Source organism: Natator depressus, chromosome 1 (assembly GCF_965152275.1).
Source record: "Natator depressus isolate rNatDep1 chromosome 1, rNatDep2.hap1, whole genome shotgun sequence".
Classification (NCBI taxonomy): domain Eukaryota; kingdom Metazoa; phylum Chordata; order Testudines; family Cheloniidae; genus Natator; species Natator depressus.
In genome coordinates this window covers 314,226,005-314,248,195 of record NC_134234.1, presented here as the reverse complement: position 1 = coordinate 314,248,195, position 22,191 = coordinate 314,226,005, and positions in this window count along the sequence as shown.

Sequence of the window (22,191 nt, the reverse complement as noted above, 5' to 3'; positions counted from 1 at the left end):
AGTCAGCCACAAAAATGTTGGCATACTGTGGGGCAATGCGGGTACCCATAGCAGTGCCACTGACTTGAAGGTATATATTGTCCCCAAATGTGAAATAGTTGTGGGTGAGGACAAAGTCACAAAGGTCAGCCACCAGGTTTGCCGTGAGGAAAAGAAGAGATAGGTGAAACAGATTTTGCCACAGAATTTAGGTGTATTTTTCCCCCTCAAACATCAGACAGACTGAGTGAGAGAGAAGACAAGGGTACTATACTATTGTAAGCTGATCTGCACACACACTTTAGGGCAATTTAGCCTGATTGTTCCCTCACATCAGTAATACACCAATCTAATTTCATTGATTTCAGTGTGATCACTCTGAATTTATACTTACAGCAGAATTTACTTAAAGTGTAAGATCTTTAGGGCAAGGTCTGCCTCTTTGTTCTGTGCATAGCACAATACGATCCTGATCCATCACTGGCGCTCCTAGGCAGCACAATGGTTCAAATAATAAATAATGTTTTCTCTCTGATCTTATTTACACCAGAGAAAATCCACAGTAATGCAAATTACTCCAGATTTACAATGATGTGAGAGTAGAATCTGGCCACTTCAATTTAAATTTGGAATAATCAGCAACAGGAATTGCTTGCTAACATAAGGTGGAGAAAGGCATTTTCATGTTGAGTTACATTCTTATATTGTGTCAAATATCAACTAGGGAGGACAAAATACTTTTGGGAGCTTTAGATATTATGGGCGTGAAGTCTTCTAATTTATACTAAGGCTTCTTGTACCACACTAGCTGTACAAAGGGGCCTTAAATTGGACTAATTACATTTATAGTTACTTTAAAGTCTATTTATCACAGTATTTTTGTTGGATGCTTGTTATAGTGAGTGGTAGCAACACCAGAGTTAAGGTCGAGTCTTAGCGTTTTCATTTTGGTGGCGGGTGACAAAGGGCTTGTCTACACTGTGGAGTAATGCACACTTCAGGAGTGTGATTTCCAAAGCACACTAATGTGTTATGTGTTATTTGGCCCATGCACACTAAAGATTCCTAGTGTGTTTTAATGTAGTACTTTTGCAAAGAGCATAAGTTAAAGCTCAGTAGGGAACCTTTAGTGTGCACCAGCAGAGCCTGCATGGACCAATTAATGTATAAAACATTAGTGAGCATTAGAAATCATTGCTACGCCATCTAGATAGGCCCAAAGTTTCCTAAAATTGATGTTTTTGCTTATGAAACCAAGTCAGATTCCATATTCATAAAATGAAGATGCTACCAGGATCATCCCATAAAGGTGCTGAGCCAATGAAAAGTGACAGTGGCTGAGATTTGAATCCAGCCATGCCCCTGAATGAGGTTCGTCTTCAATTTTTAGTAAGACTATGGAAAGAGAAGACTATATGTTTCTTTGATCTGAAACACACTTTTATTACTTTAGTTCTATATAGTCTCACACTTATCCTTATTACACTCTTACATTTATACCCCTAAACTTTTAGGCACTCTTATACATTCATCTCAGCATTCACCTTATCTTTACTAACAAGAAAACAGCAACAACACAGCTAAGAAGAAAGAAACCAAAATACAGCACCAAGAAGCACCAACCTTCTAGCCCAGCACTGCTTATGCAATATGACAAGATCAGAAAGTTCAGCATCATTGGGGAGATGGAGTTTTCAGAAGCATTGCCAAGGTATTAAATTTACATTTTTCTTGTAATTATTTTAATTGGTTATTGAAATGCTCTTTTAATTTAAGGTATTTACAGCACCTCCTGTTAAACACCAGATTGCTTAAACAATGTATTCCTGGAAAGGAGACAAAATAACCTTGGTAAACAGAGAGAAATAGCAGGATGTAATTTGAATTTAAGAGTCTTAATAGTAATTATTTTGCCTATCTCAAGACCACTGCTTGAATGGCTTATTTTAAGTAACTAGGTTAAAATTTTCCTTTGGTTTCATGAAACTTAGTTAAGATCACTTACTTCTGCTCATTATAAACTGTTTGGTTCACCATAGATAAACTAAACAGGATTCACCAAACTTTAACTAAAAAATTCCTTTGCCCATCTATACATTGTTTTTTTCTATTTATGATACACTTAGACAGAACTTACTATTGTCTGAAAATTTACCTAGACAAGAGTGTCCTCACTAGAGAAGGACCCATTCTTAAAGTATAATCCCATTAAAAGGTATGCACATTCAGAAGACATCGTCATTGAACCAACCTTCCTTTTAAAAAATAGGAATAGTTAATAAATGTGATTATTTTGTTTGTCTTTAATTGTGGTATCCCCTAACCATGGTGAGATGAACCCTATGTCACTAAAGTAGTGGGAGTCACATCCCTGAACTGGCATTGAGAGAAAATTAAGATATGGGCCCAACCATTTCTTGCCTCTCTAGACCAGTGGTGGGCAAACTGCAGACTGCGGGCTGCACGTGGCCCAATAGAATAATCTGCTGGTGGGCAGCCAGACAGTGTGTTTACATTTCCATGGCCACCTGCAGCTCCCAGTGGCTGCGGTTCACCATTCCCGGCCAATGGGAGCTGAGGGAAGTGGCACAGGCTGCAGGGACGTGCTGGCCGCCTGACGGGCCGTGGGCCGCAGGTTGCCCACCACACCTCTAGATTATACTTTTTTTTTTTTTTAGTAATTTGGGGGGTAAACCTTTTAAAACACCTGGTTTTACTCCACATAGCTCAAGCTCATTATATGCAGCTGTCTGCAAATTCCTTACCTCTCTTACTCTCTGTTTCAAGAACATTATTCTTTCCTCACTCCATGTGTACACCTCATGTTGACATCACTGGAAGTTTTGATGTGCAACATGAGGAGTGTATGTCCCCAGGAGCGTAAATTAATCCTGATCTCGAGTTCAATATGTTATTTTCTAAAGCCTTCTTAGATGTATAGCCAATATAGAACTAATGAGCTCTAGGTTTGCTTGTTTTTCACACACACGTCTGCTAATGTAAAGGTCCTAATGCAAACTCGTCTACTAAAACACAGTACATTGACAACTTATAAGAGGTAGGTAAATGGCTGACAATGAGTTTCCATAGTCATCTCATGTTTGTAAATAAATTATAAGAAAATACAAACAAAAAATCCCTTGAAATCCTCTAGCTATTCACATAATTGGCCTATGATAACACATGCTCTTATTGCTGTTTACCTTATCCTCCCTTCTGCTTCTTCCTGTTTGCTTCATCTATAATTGCATTTTGTCTTAAATGAGGCCCCTTTTTGCTTAATTTTACTGATATGAATAAAGATAAGAATGTTTGCAGAATCAAGGTGTTCAACTGTAAATCCAGGCCAAGACTTTCCTTTTAATCTGCCTCTACCCTGCCTAGCACAATGGAAACTGGTGAGGCCTCTAGGTGCTACAGGACAATAAAATAAAATTATTTTTATTATTAGGATTTGGAAAAATACCTGACAACACAAAGGAGAAACTAGCAGCTGATGTTTTATCTTACTGCTATAGGATTCAGCTATTCAAAAGGAAATTATACCATTTTTCTGTCATAACATTCTGAATTTTCCAAAAAATAAACACTTTACAGCATAGAGAAAATATATAGTAAAATATTTTGCATATATTATTTATTTTTAATTTCAGGCTTTCTGCTGAACATATTGGATGTGGTTCTCTTCTAGTTCATTTCACAGAGAGGTACAAAGGACATAAAATGCAAATTTCTCATGTAAAATAAGAAAGGGGATTGTGACACTTCATTCATGTTAGTGAAATGATGGACATGGCTGGCATCTACAAATCCCATTGTCAGTCTACGTAGCATGCAGTAAGACATATGGAACTTAGCAGTGACACATGCCTATTACTTAGCATGTATGCAGTATGCCACAAAATATAACACACATTATAAAAATGTCATAAGAGATATTGTCAGAATTACTGGGTTGACTGTATTCCAGTTTTTTCTAATAATCAAATATATATATAATTATATATATATATATATAATTAAATAGTTATTGCAATGCAGGCAAAGACTATCCAAGAGAAAAATAAATAGTTAAAGGTGTCCTTAATTATACCCAATGCTTTTGGCTATAGGTAAAGAAGGAAAAAGGTAATTATGTTGTCCTTATAATTTATCTTGGTAAATCTGTGCTCAAGAGTAATCTGAAAATACACAAGGAATGTTATAAACAAAACAAGAAGCAATTATTGTCATTAGTTAATGCAGAAAGAACAAGTACTCATTCATTTATACTAGCTTAAAAGTTTCCATGAATATTCACTCAAATGTTTTAATGAATTTGCTTCCACTTTATTCACACCCTTTCTGTATTTCATTTTCATGAACATTCTAACACCACAGTTTGGCTCAGTGGCTGAGTAAGTCCCTCCTATTCAAGGGATAAATTTGAACAAATCTGGACTGAGCTCTCTGCTTTTGTGGATGCAGCCTTTTTCTGCTTAAGTTGAGCCCACCATCTTGGCTGATGAAAGCCAGAGAAGAAATAAGGAGTCCAGTGTCAATATCTCCTTTAGTAGAACACATTGAGGCTTCTGTTATAATTGTCTTTCAAAATATCATTGCCTGCCCATGACAATCTGACTAGTTATTATCTAATATTCTATTCCATTATTATTCATACATTTGTGGTGAGACAACTCTCAGAATATCTGGTTGTCTTAGAGTTCCTTGACTCATCACTCTGAATATGCAGAGACTGCACTGGTAGTCCTGGTAGAGAGATGGTCTCCACCTGGCATGATGAGTTGTCCAGGATGATAATGTCAGACTTTATCAGAGGCCTTCAGGAGTGCTGAGCATGAGGTATTTATTTTGCCTGTGAACCCTAGGCCAGTAGATAGAGGAAAGCATGGGGGGTTAATTCTTACAATTTGGACAGTTCCAAGAAAGCAGGTTAGAGGAATTGCACTTGTGTCTAAAAGCCTAGAAGTTTGGTAGAGATTCATCTTGTTTCCCCTTCTTGTTCAGCATGCATTGGGGGATATTAGGGAGAAGGCACAGGCTGTGGTGTTATCAGCATGTTCATGACACCCCTTTTCTGGAAGAGACAGAGAAGTAGTCCTGGAACAATGTATTTTCCAAACTGATAATTTATTTGTAACAGGACACAAACAAAATATGTAATAAAATAAAAATAGCCAAAGATGTACGACTTAGGCAAAGTATAGTACATCAATATCCATCTAGATGTTTTCCCATAAGGCACTCACTGACAGCAACATGTATCTGTTTAGTAGCAACATCTGCTCCATCTGCTGAAGAGTCACTCAGTGACCCTTTGCTTTGCAACCAGGCAGTTTATATACTGTGGAAATTTTCCAAAAGTCTTTGTGATTGGACACTTCCATTTTCCTAATTACTGTGTCTCACTTGCTGCTGAGGAACTTGATGACAATCTTTATGGAGCCATTCCCTTGCATGGACCCGGTGGATCCCAAGCCAGGACTTCATCCAAGAAAAGGAAATCAGCATATTTCTCTCTTCTATTCCAAACCCGCATCGACAACACCATTATCACATTATAAACAACCCCTATTACTCCTGGTCGCAGACTGGTATAACTGCTTCTGTATAGCTATCTGTTATTATGGTTTTAATTGCTTATTACTGTGGTATCTGGCCATTAGCATTAACAAAAAGAAATAGAGAATTATACAAACCACGTACATAAGAATAATGCTACCCTGCAGTTATATAGCTCCTTTTGTCTAGGAACCCTAAAGTCCTTTACATAAACTAACACATTAAGCTTTATCAGATACCTGTGAAACAGAGGAACATTGTTATTTCCATTTTACAGATGGGGAACTGAGGTCAGAGACTTAAGTGACTTCCCCAGATCACACAATAAGAATAAAATCCAGATAGCCTGATTCTTAGTCCTGTATTACTATCAGAACATCTTCCTAAGAGCAGAGAGCAGGAAGCCAGAGGTGTTCCTATGAATATGGTGTATCACTACATGTTGTCCATATTTTTTTTTATTTCATGTGGCTGAATTGATGGTTCTGTTTATATGTGTCAAGATTCCTTCCCCACTCTGAACTCTAGGGTACAGATGTGGGGACCTGCATGAAAATCTCCTAAGCTTACTTTTACCAGCTTAGGTTAAAACTTCCCCAAGGTACAAATTAATTTTACCCTTTGCCTTTGGAATTTCCACTGCCACCACCAAACTTTAACTGGGTTTACTGGGAAAACGTAGTTTGGACACGTCTTTCCCCCCAAAATCCTCCCAGCCCTTGCACCCCACTTCTTGGGGAAGGTTTGATAAAAATCCTCACCAATTTGCATAGGTGACCACAGACCCAAACCCTTGGATCTGAGAACAATGAAAAAGCATTCAGTTTTCTTACAAGAAGACTTTTAATAGAAATAGAAGTAAATAGAAGTAAAGGAATCACCTCTGTAAAATCAGGATGGTAGATACCTTACAGGGTAATTAGATTCAAAACATAGAGAATCCCTCTAGGCAAAACCTTAAGTTACAAAAAAGACACACAGACAAGAATACTCATTCTATTCAGCACAACTCTTTTCTCAGCCATTTAAAGAAATCATAATCTAACACATACCTAGCTAGATTACTTACTAAAAGTTCTAAGACCCCATTCCTGTTCTGTCCCTGGCAAAAGCAGCATAAAGACAGAAACAGACCCTTTGTTTCTCTCCCTCTTCCCAGCTTTTGAAAGTATCTTGTCTCCTCATTGGTCATTTTGGTCAGGTGCCAGCGAGGTTACCTTTACCTTCTTAACCCTTTACAGGTGAGAGGATTTTTCCTCTGGCCAGGAGGGATTTTAAAGGGGTTTACCCTTCCCTTTATATTTATGACAATATGTTTAGTGTTTTTTTTAAAAAGATTTTCAAGGATGCACAGGGAACTGGATAGACTCTTGTAAGCATATAGCTCACCAGCTGGCATGGCCCCAGGTGGCTGGGTGAAATGTGGCATGGTCTCCTCCATTGGCACCTCCTACTGACAACCATTCCAATGCCACAGTGGTCTGCTTCTTCTTGAGACTTGGCCATATATAATCCCATGCCTTCTGTGGTAAACCACTAGTCCAACAATCAGCAGTCCTTTCGCTAGGTCTGAAAATGAAATAATTAGTTTTCACCCTTGTGTTACCCAGGAACCTGTTGGTGCAAACTGACAGAGAGCACAGGGGTACGTAGAGTTTTACAGGGATTCCCTGGGTGAGATATATGCATAATAATTCACCAAACACTGGCATGTGAGATCTCTACTGAGAATCAGTAGTCCACTGGTCATCATAAATATTGCAAAATGTATGTATGGACAACATTTAAGGAGTTTTGTGTCTACACTTAAAATTATGTTTTTAACGCAGGTAACCAGAAGGTGATATGTCTGAGACAGGTTCCTTTCAGGCAGTGGCACTTTCAATCTTGCACTGTCTTGGGCCTTTGCCTCAGCTTCTTCCCAGCTCCCAGTATATCAGCTTTGCTCTCTCTAAGCATATCCCACATCTCACTGCAGAGCTTCTGAGCACCTTCTGCCACCTAGCTGGTACACCTGAAGGAAAGTTTTCTCCACTGCCCCTTCTCCATCCCACCCCTAGCAGACCCTTACTCAGCAAAAGTTTTCCTGCCCTCTTCAGACAGTGCCACCAGCACATAGATCTCTGGGCAGAATTACTTCTTGCTTCTCCTTCCCGACTGCCTTAGACTCCTTGTTGTAATTCTACCTTCCTTCAGGGAGACAAATCCATCTCAGTTCCTGAATTCCAGCCAGGCCTCTCTCACTGGGCAGGAGCCAGAGATCTACTCTCCCTCCTGGTCAGTCTGTGGCTGTCAGGTTCAGCCCTTTTAACTCCTCCCTTCAGGTTTGACACTTATGGCAGGTGTAGCAGAGTAAGGCTGATTGCACCCACAGGCTCTCACCACCCTTTCAGGCTCAGTGAGGGATTGGTACTCCCCATTACAGAACTCAGATTATATTTTCCACAAATTCAAACCAACTAGTCAATCAATAAACATTACCTATCACTGGTAATTTTGAAACTTCCAATTTTTTCCAGCCAGCTGATAATTGCACCAAACAAGGAATCCAGCCATCAGATGAGGGATTCTACTAAGTGGTTAAAATCTACTCTTGTGCCTGTTCACCTGCAGCAGACACAATACATAGCACCCAAGATGTGCCATAATAAAAAGTATCTGTTTTAGCCACTGGCAGGGAATTAAAAACAAAAGCAAACAAACAATAAAAACGAGCTTTTTGCATTCCTGCGTCTAGAGGAGACTACACAGCAGGCAAAATACCATTACAATGTAAAAGCTCCTGGTGAATCCATGGATAGACTATTCCCAAGAACTTTAAAGCAGAGCTAGTGTTGTAAGAGTAGTACAATTTGAGCATACTTGTACTGGCTGAACCTAAATGTGTGCATGACTTTAATGGATTGAGAGTATTACAGGACATTGTTAAAACACATTGACAGCACTGAGAGCCTCATATCATGACCACGTCTAACAGTGAGTTTTCAGCACTGCAGGCCAATGATTCACAGTTAATGCTAACCATTGAGAGATAATAAGCAACTTACAGTGTGCACAGTTCCTCCGTGTGTGTCACCATTACATTAAATAACATCTAGCACACAGGAGTCCAGAAATGAAGTGTATGACTTGCCTTGACTATTGGCCCTGCCGATGCTGATCGATCTGACATAGATCATAATCAAAGGTGAGCTGGAGCCGGTTCGCAACGGTGCGCTAGAACCGGTTGTTAAATTTAGAAGCCCTTTTAGAACCGGTTGTCCCGCGAAGGACGACTGGTTCTAAAAGGGCTTCTAAATTTAACAACTGGCCAAAAGTGGCGCCTTAGGCCCCAACTTCATGGGTGCTCCGGGGCTGGAGCACCCACGGGGAAAATTTGATGGGTGCAGAGCACTCACTGGCAGCTCCCCACCCCGCCCCGCGCCCGGCCCCAGCTCACCTCCGCTCCGCCTCCTCCTCTGAACGCGCCGCCCATCTCTGCTTCTCTGCCCCCCCACCCCGGCTTTCTGCGAATCAGCTGTTCGTGTAGGAAGCCTGGGAGGGCTGAGAAGCAGGCGGCGGCTTCGCGCTCAGGCCCAGGGAGGCGGAGGCGGAGGGGAGCTAGGGCAGCGGGGGGTGGGGGGGTGCGAGGAGGGCCACCCGCGGTGCAGCAGGTAACCCGGGGGGGGGTGCGCAGGGGAACCACTCCCCACCCCAGCTCACCTCCGTCTCCCTGGGCCTGAACGCAAAGTCGCCGCCTGCTTCTCAGCCCTCCCTGGCTTCCCACGCGAACAGCTGATTCGCAGGAAGCCGGGGGAGGGGCGGAGAAGCAGAGCAGGGCGGCGTGGTCAGGGGAGGAGGGGAGGCGGAGCGGAGGTGAGGTGATCTGGGGCCAGGCGCGGGCGGGGAGCTGCCGGTCCACCCACCAAATTTTCCCCGTGGGTGCTCCAGCCCCGGAGCACCCACGGAGTCAGGGCCTAAGGTGCCACTTTTGATGTGATCAGTGGGGGGAGCGGCTGCTCCCCCTGCTCCCCCCCAGCTATGCTCCCCTGCCCCTAGGAGCCAGAGGGACCTGCTGGATGCTTCCTGGGAGCTGCGCCAGGTAAGCACCGCCGGGACTCCCCACCTCACCCCCCCGCCGGTCCTTCCGGCTCTTAGGGGCAGGGTGGGCACCCACTACGGTGGCCTACGAGACCCTTCTGCCCAGTTCTGGGGGCAGTCAGGGGACAGGGGAGGGGGGTGGATGGGGCAGGAGTCCGGGGGAGGTGGGGGTGGGCCACAACCCCCTTGTGTGGTGAGGAGGGAACCGGTTGTTAAGATTTGGGCAGTCATCACTGATCATAATAAACAGGGTATTATATCAGCTGAAGATGAAAGATAACAGTGTGAAAAGGAATCCCCTGGTATTACAGTTGCCACTTCTTTCTGGACTTCCCTATGTGGGAGACGACTGACTAAAAGTCTTGGAATAGCAGCTTCATTAAGAGCTGCAATGTGTAAACAAAGGAAAACTGAAGCAATGGGTACAACTGTAATTATTATAAATATTTAGTCATTTATTTATTCAGCAAGGACATAGACATCACAAAGTGAAAAAGCATTGTCAGGAAAACTCCAATTCCATCAATGTTTGTGAATCTATTTTCACAGACCAAAGGACAGAAGTGATTCTAGTCCGATTGCTAAGATTTGCTGTCTATTTTTTCCATCCCATGCTGTTTATTCACTAATAAGTCATATATACTTATGAAAAACACCCTCATTTTAAAGTATTATGTCCAATCATGGAGATTTGGTAGGGTCTTCTCTAAGGGGCAAAGGCACTGGGGTCCAGATCCTCTAAGGATTTTGGTGTCTAACTGCCTCTTTAGGTGCCTAGGTTCACCATTTAGGTACCAAAAATATTTCAGCTGCCACTTAACCCCATGGAAATCTAAGTTTCTGCCAGCTGACATTCACAAAGCTGCCTAAGTCCTGATGCCACCCCACAGCTAACAGGTAGCCCAAAATTCTAGCTCAAGGAAATGTTCCCAAGGTTCTGAAGTGGGAATTTTAAACCAGGCAGGGTAATGCCTATTTTGCCATTAAGGCCCGACCCTGTAGATGTGCTCTGAGCACCTTAAAGACATGATACCTGTCAGACTGTTCCCAGCAGGAGAGCTGGGGGGTCAGCACAGCACCAACAAAACAAGACAGCCAGGGACTCAGGGAAATGTAGGGTGAGTGTGAGAGAGGTATCAAGCATGAGAAGAAGAGAGAGATGTTTTCACCTGATAGGACATGGACTACCTGAACACGTGACATAGCTTAGGTGCCTAACTCCAGGAGAGGCTCTTGAGCAGAGTGAGGTGCCCATCCCTGGCCATCAGCTATATGTACCAGGTCAGCTGTTTAGGAGCTTAAACCCCAATACTCTCTCCATTTCTCTCATCAGCCTTTCACTCCTGGTTAGCTCAGGCAGTTCTCTGCTCAACTGATGGCTTCTGGAGAGCCCTTTCTTAAGTGCCTAACTTTCCCCATCCACAGTCTGGGGAGACTGGATGCCTAGCTTAGGGATTGCATTCGGTGGCAGGGCACCTAGGGCTTTGGCATTGTAATGCTGAATGGCGCAGCACCTAAGTGCCTTTGAGTATCTGGGTATTAGTAGCTCTTCTATTAGAGATCAGGGCTTTATTCCAGATTCTGCCAGAAGTAACCTTGGGCAATCTGTAAGGGTATGTCCGCACTGCAATGTAAACCTGGGCTCAGACTCTGGTTTGAGTCCAGTCCCTCCTGACCATACACAAATCTGTCTGACGCAGATCACTAAGCCCTCAGGACCTGGATCCTAGGGCCCTACAACCCTTGGGAGGGTGGGTCGGAGCCTGAGTCCCATTGGGACTCAGGTCCAAACTGTATCATTTGGCAGGGTGGATGGAGTTCGGCCCAGATCTCCACATTGGTGTCCTTAGATTTTGCTGACGATATCTCACAGTCCCATGGGCCAGGATTTCTTTTTCTTTCTATCCCAGGATTAGCCATTGACTCCCAGGAAATGGAGGCAACACCCCCGGTTCAAGTACAGTTGCTTGGCATTTGACCATTCCATTTTATTCTGCCCAAATAGAGTGAACCTTGTCCTGCATTAGCTATGGTCATTGAGAAGAATTAGTCTTTTTCCAAACATGCTGCTACCTGGGCACAGGACCACAGTAAGATTCTGGTAAATCTGGTGGATCAAGTGGTTTAATACTAACTAACTATCAGAAAGCCACAGATGAGAACCGCACCTCTGGGAACTTGCTATTACCCTGCTTCTTTTACGAGATAATTGACTGGATGTTGGGAACTGTACTGAGCACTAAACTCACAGAGGCTCACATTGGTCCGATCAGCCAAGATAGTGACCTCGTAACCCTTGAATCTAAGATAGGTCCCAGAGGGGAACCAGCAGCTGCTGGATCAGCCTAGTGAAGTGACTCTGGTGCTGACTCTGGTGTACAATTTTGAATGGGCTAGGAAAATTGAGAATATGACATTTCCAGTAAATAAGCGGAAGCAACACATCTCAAAAATCACACTGTAAAAGAGTGCTCGAGAATGACGAGAAACTGAATCAGTGTTGGCTAGTTTACTCAAAATAAGCTGACAAAGTGCTCTATTTTTGTTGCAAAATATTTGACAAGAATACCAAATCGTTGCTTGTCCTTTCTGGGTACAATTACTGGCATAACTTAGCTGATGCTGTGAACCAACATGAAAAGTCACCCGGCCATTTTATAGCCTACTCCAACTGAATGGAGGTCGAGTCCAGGCTCAAGCTGAATAAATGCAGACGCAGAAAACCAGCAAATTATTAATGTAGAAACCCAGCACTGGAGGAACGTGCTTAAGCATCTGATCTCAATACTCTCTTCCTTGCAAAGAATAATTTGACTTTCTCTCTTCGGATAAGTTGTTCACTGAACAGAACGGTAATTTCCTCGGTTTGGTAGAGCTCTTTGGAAAATACGATGATGTCATGCGTGAGCACCCATGTCAAGTAGTTTGTAAAGAAGCTATGAACCATTACTGCAGCAAAATAATTCAAAACAAACGGATTGACCTTATAGCAAGAAAAGTGTTTGATAACATATTGATGCGGCTCAGCAAAGCAAAGTACTACGCATAAGAATGGACTGCACTCCCAATATTAGTCACAGTGAAAAGATGTGGTTTACAGTAAGATTTGTCGATGACAAGGATGGCTGTATCCAAGTAAAGGAACCCTTTATCTGTTTCTGGTCTGTGGACAACTACAGGAAAAGACATAATAGAACTGGCTAGTCACGTTTTGAATGACAATAAAATAAAAATGGTCAGTTTTCAGAATGGTGAGGTAAATAGTGATGTTCCTCAGGGGTCTTTACTGGGACCAATCCTATTCAACATATTCATAAATGATCTGAAAAAAAGGGGTAAACAGCAAGGTGGCAAAATTTGCAGATGATATAAAACTACTCAAGATAGTTAAGTCCAAAGCAGACTGCACAGAATTTCAAAGGGATTTCACAAAACTGGGTAACTGGGCAAAAAAATGACATATGAAATTCATTGCTGATAAATGCAAAGTAATGCACATTGGGGTTATGTTTTCCAACTATACTTATAAAATGATGGGGTCTAAATTAGCTGTTACCACTCAAGAAAGGGATCTTAAAATCGTTGTGGAGAGTTCTCTGAAAACATCCACTCATCGTGCAGTGGAAGTCAAAAAAGCAAACAGAATGCTAGGAATAATTAAGAAAGGATAGATAATAAGAGAGAAAATATCATATTGCCTCTATATAAATCCATGGTATACCCACATCTTGAATACTGTGTACAGATGTGGTCACCCCAGCTCAAAAAAGATACATTGGAATTGGAAAAGGCTTAGATAAAGGCAACAGTTTCTGTATGAGGAGAGATTAATAATATTGGGAATTTACAGTTTGGAAAAAAGATGATGAAGGGGGGATATGATAGAAGTCTATAAAATCATGACTGGTGTGGGGAAAGTAAATAAGGAAGTGTTATTTACTCCTTCTCATAACACAAGAACTAGGGGTTACCAAATAGCATTAATAGACAGCAGATTCAAAACAAACAAAAGGAAGTATTTCTTCATACAACACAATCAACCTGTGGAACACTTTGCCAGAAGATGTTGTGAAGGCAAAGACTACAACAGGGTTAAAAAAAGAACTAGATAAATAGGTCCATCAGTGGCTATTAGCCAGGATGGGCAGGGATGGTGTCTCCAGCCTTGGCCAGAAGCTGGGAATGGGTGACCCGGGATGGATCACTTGATAATTACCTGCTCTGTTCATTCCCTCTGGGGCACCTGGCATTGACCATTGTCAGAATACAGGACACTGGGCTAGATGGACCTTTGGTCTGACCCAGTATGGCCATTCTTATATTCTTATGTTCTAAAGCTTCACGACTGACACAGCCAAGGCTATGAAAATGGCCTGAACGTGAAGGAAAGAAACAGTGGCGTGCAGGCAAGGATCCTTGTGCTGGATCCAAGAGCTTTCTTTGTGTCCTGTGGCTGCCATTCATAGAATCATAGAATATCAGGGTTGGAAGGGACCTCAGGAGGTCATCTAGTCCAACCCCTTGCTCAAAGCAGGACCAATCCCCAACTAAATCATCCCAGCTAGGGCTTTGTGAAGCCTGATCTTAAAAACTTCAAAGGAAGGAGATTCCACCACCTCCCTAGGTAACGCCTTCCAGTGCTTCACCACCCTCCTAGTGAAAAAGTGTTTCCTAATATCCAACCTCAACCTCCCCCAGTGCAACTTGAGACCATTACTCTTCATTCTGTCATCTGCTACCACTGAGAACAGTCTAGATCCATCCTCTTTGGAACCCCCTTTCAGGTAGTTGAAAGCAGCTATCATATCCCACCTCAGTCTTCTCTTCTGCAGACTAAACAATTCCAGTTCCCTCACCCTCTCCTCATAAGTCATGTGCTCCAGCCCCCTAATCATTTTTGTTGCCCTCCGCTGGACGCTTTCCAATTTTTTCACATTCTTCTTCTAGTGTGGGGCCCAAAACTGGACACAGTACTCCAGATGAGGCCTCACCAATGTCGAATAGAGGGGAACGATCATGTCCCTTGACCTGCTGGCAATGCCCCTACTTATACATCCCAAAATGCCATTGGCCTTCTTGGCAACAAGAACACACTGTTGACTCATATCCAGCTTCTCGTCCACTGTAACCCATAAGTCCTTTTCTGCAAAACTGCTGCCTAGCCATTCGGTCCCTAGTCTGTAGCGGTGCATGGGATTCTTCCGTCCGAAGTGCAGGACTCTGCACTTGTCCTTGTTGAACCTCATCAGATTTCTTTTGGCCCCATCCTTTAATTTGTCTAGGTCCTTCTGTATCCTATCCCTACCCTCCAGCATATCTACCTCTCCTCCCAGTTTAGTGTCATCTGCAAACTTGCTGAGGGTGCAATCCATGCCATCCTCCATATCATTAATGAAGATACTGAACAAAACTGGCCCCAGGACAGACCCTTGGGGCACTCCACTTGATACCAGCTCCCAACTAGATATGGAGCCATTGATCACTAACCATTGAGCCCGACAATCTAGCCAACTTTCTATCCACCTTATAGTCCATTCATCCAGCCCATACTTTAACTTTCTGGCAAGAATACTGCAGGAGACCGTGTCAAAAGCTTTGCTAAAGTCAAGGAATAACACATCCATTGCTTTCCTCTCATCCATTCCCTCAATCTGGTTGTATCAGATGCAGTGTCATCTTCTTTATCTTCAATATCTCTCTTTGGCGTGCTAAAAGGATATCCATTCTGTTTTCAGCATCAACTATCAGGTGGAATATCCTCACAGAGAATGTTACAATCTGACCATGAAGCCGCTAAGTGACACTCACTGGGAGAGCCAGTGAGGTACCAAGTGATTGAGGTTTACAGCACCCTGATGGAACTGGCACAATCAAGTAAAGCCGAGTCTGGAATCTGATACAAGGCACAAAGCCTAGCAAACAAAGATCACTGACTTCAAAGTTCTGGTCTCAGTTGTTGTTTGACAGGATATAGTCTGTTCCATATAAATGCTGTAAGCAAGGCATTACAAACTCAGTCAATGAACATTGCAACCGCTACCACTTTGAGGAGAAACTGACTAGATTTCTCCAAAGAGATAATGGATTTGAACATGCCATAACTGATGCCAAAGAAATGGTGGAAAACTTAGGAGTTGAGCCTGTCTTCAAAAAAAACCCATATTCATTGGAAGAACAGAGTTTTGTTATGAAGGCAAGGTGAGCAGGTGATTGGAAGCTTGGAAGAAAAATTCAAGAGGGAGATTTTTGGTCACTTGTTGACACTGCTCAAATGTCCATCGAAGAAAGGTTTGGACAAATGAAGTACCTGGGATTTTTTGTATGACTTTAGAAAGCTGCCAGAGGAAAGGAAAACAGTCTTGAACAATTTTATGGACCTTCACTGGACACTGACACCTAGGGAATTTTCGGATGTCAATGATAAACACCTCTATGTCAAACTGGACAACATCTGTCACATTTTGCAATGCAGGAAGCACTCTCCACTCCAAGTTCTCCAATTCATTCATGATGCAGCCTGAAGGACACTTTTCCTAATGTGTGGATAGCTTTGAGGATTCTGCTCACACTGCCTGTCACAGTTGTGAGCGGTGAGTGCAGCTTTCCAAAGCTCAGCCTCATTAAAACATACTTTGATTGACAATGGCTGACAAGAGATTGACATCACTTGCTATTTTACTGCTTGAAAATGCCAAATTGGCCAGTCTTTTGATCTCTCTGACGCTGTGCTTCAGTTTGCGAGGGCGAAGGCGACAAAAGTGACCTTTTGAACTAAAGACTGGGGTTACCATTCTAAGGTTTCAGAGTAGCAGCCGTGTTAGTCTGTATCCGCAAAAAGAAAAGGAGGACTTGTGGCACCTTAGAGATTAACAAATTTATTTGAGCATAAGCTTTCGTGAGCTACAGCTCACTTCATTAGATGCATTCAGTGGAAAATACAGTGGGGAGATTTATACACACAGAGAACATGAAACAATGGGTGTTACTATACACACTGTAAGGAGAGTGATCAGGTAAGGTGAGCTATTACCAGCAGGAGAGCGGAGGGGAGGGGAACCTTTTGTAGTGATAATCAAGGTGGCCCATTTCCAGCACTTGACAAGAATGTCTGAGGAAGGGGAGGGCGGAGAAGCGGGGGAGGAATAAACATGGGGAAATAGTTTTACTTTGTGTAATGTCACCTACTGAAATACTTTTTAATACGGGTCCACCCAATGTTGGTACAGGTCCACCCAATGTTGGCACACAGTTCAATTTCTTGATGTTAGTACATTTCAGTTATGCTTAAAATTAAAAAGTTTCTATAAACTTAGGGGAAACAAATTATTTTATTTGCTTATATATGGCATGAATAAATACAGATTTACCAATCCTAGCGTGCAAATATATTGTCTTATATGACAGGAATAAATCATGCATGCAAATCATGCATCAAAGTCATGACATGGGCTACAAATGCAATAAAATATAAAGTATTCAAAAGTATTTCAAAAGTTTAACAGATGGAAGGGTGACAACAAAGATGATCCTCACCTGGGGTGCCATTTGATTTAGGGCTGCCCCAGGTTGCTGGAGCAGGAATGTTATTCTAGGGAGGAAGATAAAGAGCAGCAGAAGGATTTGTTTGAGAGGCTGCTTGTGCTCATGGCCGAGAGAGTGCAGGTTCCAGGTCCATACAAACCTCCTGCACCAGTACCATGTCCTGAGTCATCTCCACGCTACCATGTCCTGCAGACCAAGAATGAATTGGACAATTTCATGGTTGGGTGGCCCAGACAAGCAGTGAATGCTAATTGGACTGAGCAAATGTATCCTGATCAGTCCTCCACTCCCATGCAGCAGCACCAAGTACACGCAAAATGCACTAAAAAGGCAAAGAACAACAGGGAAGCAGGGAACACTCAGAAGCAGGGGTGTTTCAAATGCACTGTTATTTGTCTTGCATGGTTTCACTATCTTGCACTGTTCACAGTTTGTGTTATACACTTTTATTTTATTTCTGTTTTGATAATTTCATGGCAGGTTGGCCTGCCTATCAGTTTTTAATATTGTCATTTTCTAATACATTCATGGTAACAAATAAAGTCTTTGAATTCATTAACAAACTTTATAGCCATCATTACAGACAAACTGCATAACATGTACATTTCAAAGAATAAAGATAAAAAACATGATGAGGGAATAAGGGGGAAGTCATATGCAGCAAAATGTATCAATATATCTTTTCAGCTCCATTAGTAAAAATCAGATTTCATGCTATTCAAAAGTAAAAATTCATAAGAATCACCATCTCCTGCCCCAACTCATAATACATTCATCTCCGAGAGTGCTGAAGGAATTGGCGGCTGTGATTGCAGAGCCCTTGGCCATTATCTTTGAAAACTCGTGGCGAACGGGGGAAGTCCCGGATGACTGGAAAAAGGCTAATGTAGTGCCAATCTTTAAAAAAGGGAAGAAGGAGGATCCTGGGAACTACAGGCCAGTCAGCCTCACCTCAGTCCCTGGAAAAATCATGGAGCAGGTCCTCAAAGAATCAATCCTGAAGCACTTACATGAGAGTAAAGTGATCAGGAACAGTCAGCATGGATTCACCAAGGGAAGGTCATGCCTGACTAATCTAATCGCCTTTTATGATGAGATTACTGGTTCTGTGGATGAAGGGAAAGCAGTGGATGTATTGTTTCTTGACTTTAGCAAAGCTTTTGACACGGTCTCCCACAGTATTCTTGTCAGCAAGTTAAGGAAGTATGGGCTAGATGAATGCACTATAAGGTGGGTAGAAAGCTGGCTAGATTGTCGGGCTCAACGGGTAGTGATCAATGGCTCCATGTCTAGTTGGCAGCCGGTGTCAAGTGGAGTGCCCCAGGGGTCGGTCCTGGGGCCGGTTTTGTTCAATATCTTCATAAATGATCTGGAGGATGGTGTGGATTGCACTCTCAGCAAATTTGCAGATGATACTAAACTGGGAGGAGTGGTAGATACGCTGGAGGGGAGGGATAGGATACAGAAGGACCTAGACAAATTGGAGGATTGGGCCAAAAGAAATCTGATGAGGTTCAATAAGGATAAGTGCAGGGTCCTGCACTTAGGATGGAAGAATCCAATGCACCGCTACAGACTAGGGACCGAATGGCTAGGCAGCAGTTCTGCGGAAAAGGACCTAGGGGTGACAGTGGACGAGAAGCTGGATATGAGTCAACAGTGTGCCCTTGTTGCCAAGAAGGCCAATGGCATTTTGGGATGTATAAGTAGGGGCATAGCGAGCAGATCGAGGGATGTGATCGTTCCCCTCTATTCGACACTGGTGAGGCCTCATCTGGAGTACTGTGTCCAGATTTGGGCCCCACACTACAAGAAGGATGTGGATAAATTGGAGAGAGTCCAGCGAAGGGCAACAAAAATGATTAGGGGTCTAGAGCACATGACTTATGAAGAGAGGCTGAGGGAGCTGGGATTGTTTAGTCTGCAGAAGAGAAGAATGAGGGGGGATTTGATAGCTGCTTTCAACTACCTGAAAGGGGGTTCCAAAGAGGATGGCTCTAGACTGTTCTCAATGGTAGCAGATGACAGAACGAGGAGTAATGGTCTCAAGTTGCAATGGGGGAGGTTTAGATTGGATATTAGGAAAAACTTTTTCACTAAGAGGGTGGTGAAACACTGGAATGCGTTACCTAGGGAGGTGGTAGAATCTCCTTCCTTAGAGGTTTTTAAGGTCAGGCTTGACAAAGCCCTGGCTGGGATGATTTAACTGGGAATTGGTCCTGCTTCGAGCAGGGGGTTGGACTAGATGACCTTCTGGGGTCCCTTCCAACCCTGATATTCTATGATTCTATGATTCATCCGTAAGTAAAAATGTTTAAGAACCACCATTCCCCCCAGTATAGTATAAGTACACATCTCATTCATAATTAAGAATTCATAACAACCACTCCCTTTCCCACGCATAGTACACTGTGATAGTACTTCATTCACCATTGATATTACTCTACAGATACACTTGTACATATAATATTAGCCCTTATTTATTGGCCCATGCAAGCCCATAATGTAAGTGTGCAAATCATTCCTGATTTCTGTTGCATGTGTGCATTCTGCTTTAGAGGGAAAGGTACACATTCTGTTTCTATCACTCCAGGAATCCATTACTGTCTTGAGTTTACCTTGGATAAAATGGCTCAGCAAACATTGTAAAGAGCACAACAAGCCACAATAGTGCAGATAACACTGCAATCCAAATGGTTCTGTAAACAGAGCCAGCAGGATTTCAATCAGCAAATGCACACTCAGCCACCATTCTATACCTACTAAGAGTATAAATAAACCTTCTTTTTCCAAGGCCTCTGAGATCAGGGTATGGTTTCATAACTCAAGTCAGAAGGTGGTAAGTAGGGTCCACTAGAACAACAGTGGGGACAATTACTACATTTATGACAATGTCATTTGGTGGGAATAGTGTCCCAGCGTATCTATGACAGTAAAGTCCTGATCAACTGAAAACACTGGCATAAGGGGCATTTTCCAATACAGCCCACAATGACATCCATGAATCAGCCTCTGAGAATGGCCTGAATAACCAAGAAGTAGTATCCTTTGTGTTTTATGTATTCCAGTGCTCCTTGAGGAGGGCAAACTATGGGCATGAGTCCCATCAATAGCCTCAGTGCATTCTCTCAAAACTGGCAATTATTTCAGGGACATTGTTTAAGCCCATCGTCTTTTGGTAAATGACCCTCATGATTGCCTCAGAAATCTCTGCTCTCACAGTTGACTTGTGTCAAGGTTCCTCCCCCACTCTGAACTCTAGGGTACAGATGTGGGGACCTGCATGAAAACCTCCTAAGCTTACTTTTACCAGCTTAGGTTAAAACTTCCCCAAGGTACAAATTAATTTTATCCTTTGTCCTTGGAATATCCACTGCCACCACCAAACTCTAACTGGGTTTACTGGGAAACGTAGTTTGGACACATCTTTCCCCCCAAAATCCTCCCAACCCTTGCACCCTACTTCCTGGGAAAGGTTTGGTAAAAATCCTCACCAATTTGCATAGGTGACCACAGGCCCAAACCCTTGGATCTGAGAACAATGGAAAAGCATTCAGTTTTCTTACAAGAAGACTTTTAATAGAAATAGAAGTAAATAGAAGTAAAGGAATTACCTCTGTAAAATCAGGATAGTAGATACCTTACAGGGTAATTAGATTCAAAAATAGAGAATCCCTCTAGGCAAAACCTTAAGTTACAAAAAAGACCCAGACAGAAATAGTCATTCTATTCAGCACAACTCTTTTCTCAGCCATTTAAAGAAATCATAATCTAACACATACCTAGCTAGATTACTTAATAAAAGTTCTAAGACTCCATTCCTGGTCTATCCCCGGCAAAAGCAGCATACCGACAGACACAGACCCTTTGTTTCTCTCCCTCCTCCCAGCTTTTGAAAGTATCTTGTCTCCTCATTGGTCATTTTGGTCAGGTGCCAGTGAGGTTACCTTTAGCTTCTTAACCCTTTACAGGTGAGAGGATTTTTCCTCTGGCCAGGAGGGATTTTAAAGGGGTTTACCCTTCCCTTTATATTTATGACAACTTGTCAACACCAAACTGATTAGCAACATATGATATAACAACCTACTTCTGGAGTGGTGTGGCATAGCCTCCCATGTATATGTCCTGACACTGGAGGTTCAGGGCAAGCTGCACACAAAGATCCAGAAACATCACTTTCTTCAGGCAAAGTTCTGGGCACACAGCTAGTCATCCCAGATCCATATGAAAATGTGATCCCACCAGTCTGTGCTTGTGGCCTGCTCCAGAACAGCTGGTCCACGTACGGGGCATGAGTAGCTACACAGAGAGTTAAGAACAGCATCAGCGAGTTGGAGTCTGCCATGTCTGCATTGTTCTCTTCCTCCTCTGAGAGGTTCCATTAGTACGTCAGAAAATGCTGCTGAAATGTCATGGATGCTCTGCTTGTTTCCTCAAACAAGAATGAAAGCACAAACAGGACAAGTTCTTCAAATGGTGCCTCATCCATGTTGCTGTCTCTGGTTTCTGGAACCATACAGACCCAAATGATGGCTCAGTAGGATATGTTGGTGAGGTAAGACAACTTCTGGTAAAGTTGTGCAGGATGACAGTTACTTTTCCCCACTGTGCATGCCAAAGGGCTAATGGGGCTACAGGTGGACAGAGTGCTAGGAAACCTAGGATAGGCTGGTTTGACCTGGCACTTCATAATGCAGTGTGGACTCATGAACATGGATGTGAGGCCCAGGTCCAGAAACTGTAAATGCAGGGTCACTAATCAGTGTGAATACTAAAGCACAGGCTTAGAAACATCAAATCTGTAGACTGGTGTCCCACAGACCGTGGGCTTACACTGCAGTGTAGACAAACTGTCATTTATTTCTTCAGTGAAAGGGAGGGAGGGGTTTATATTACTCTACTTCCTGAGGTAGGTGAATGAGTTTTGCGAAGTGCCTAGAATTATTAACACCAGTCACTAGAAGAGGTGAAACCTGAACTCCCGCCCCCCCGGCTCCCAGCCAAGTGCACCTTTTTTTGGGCCACAAG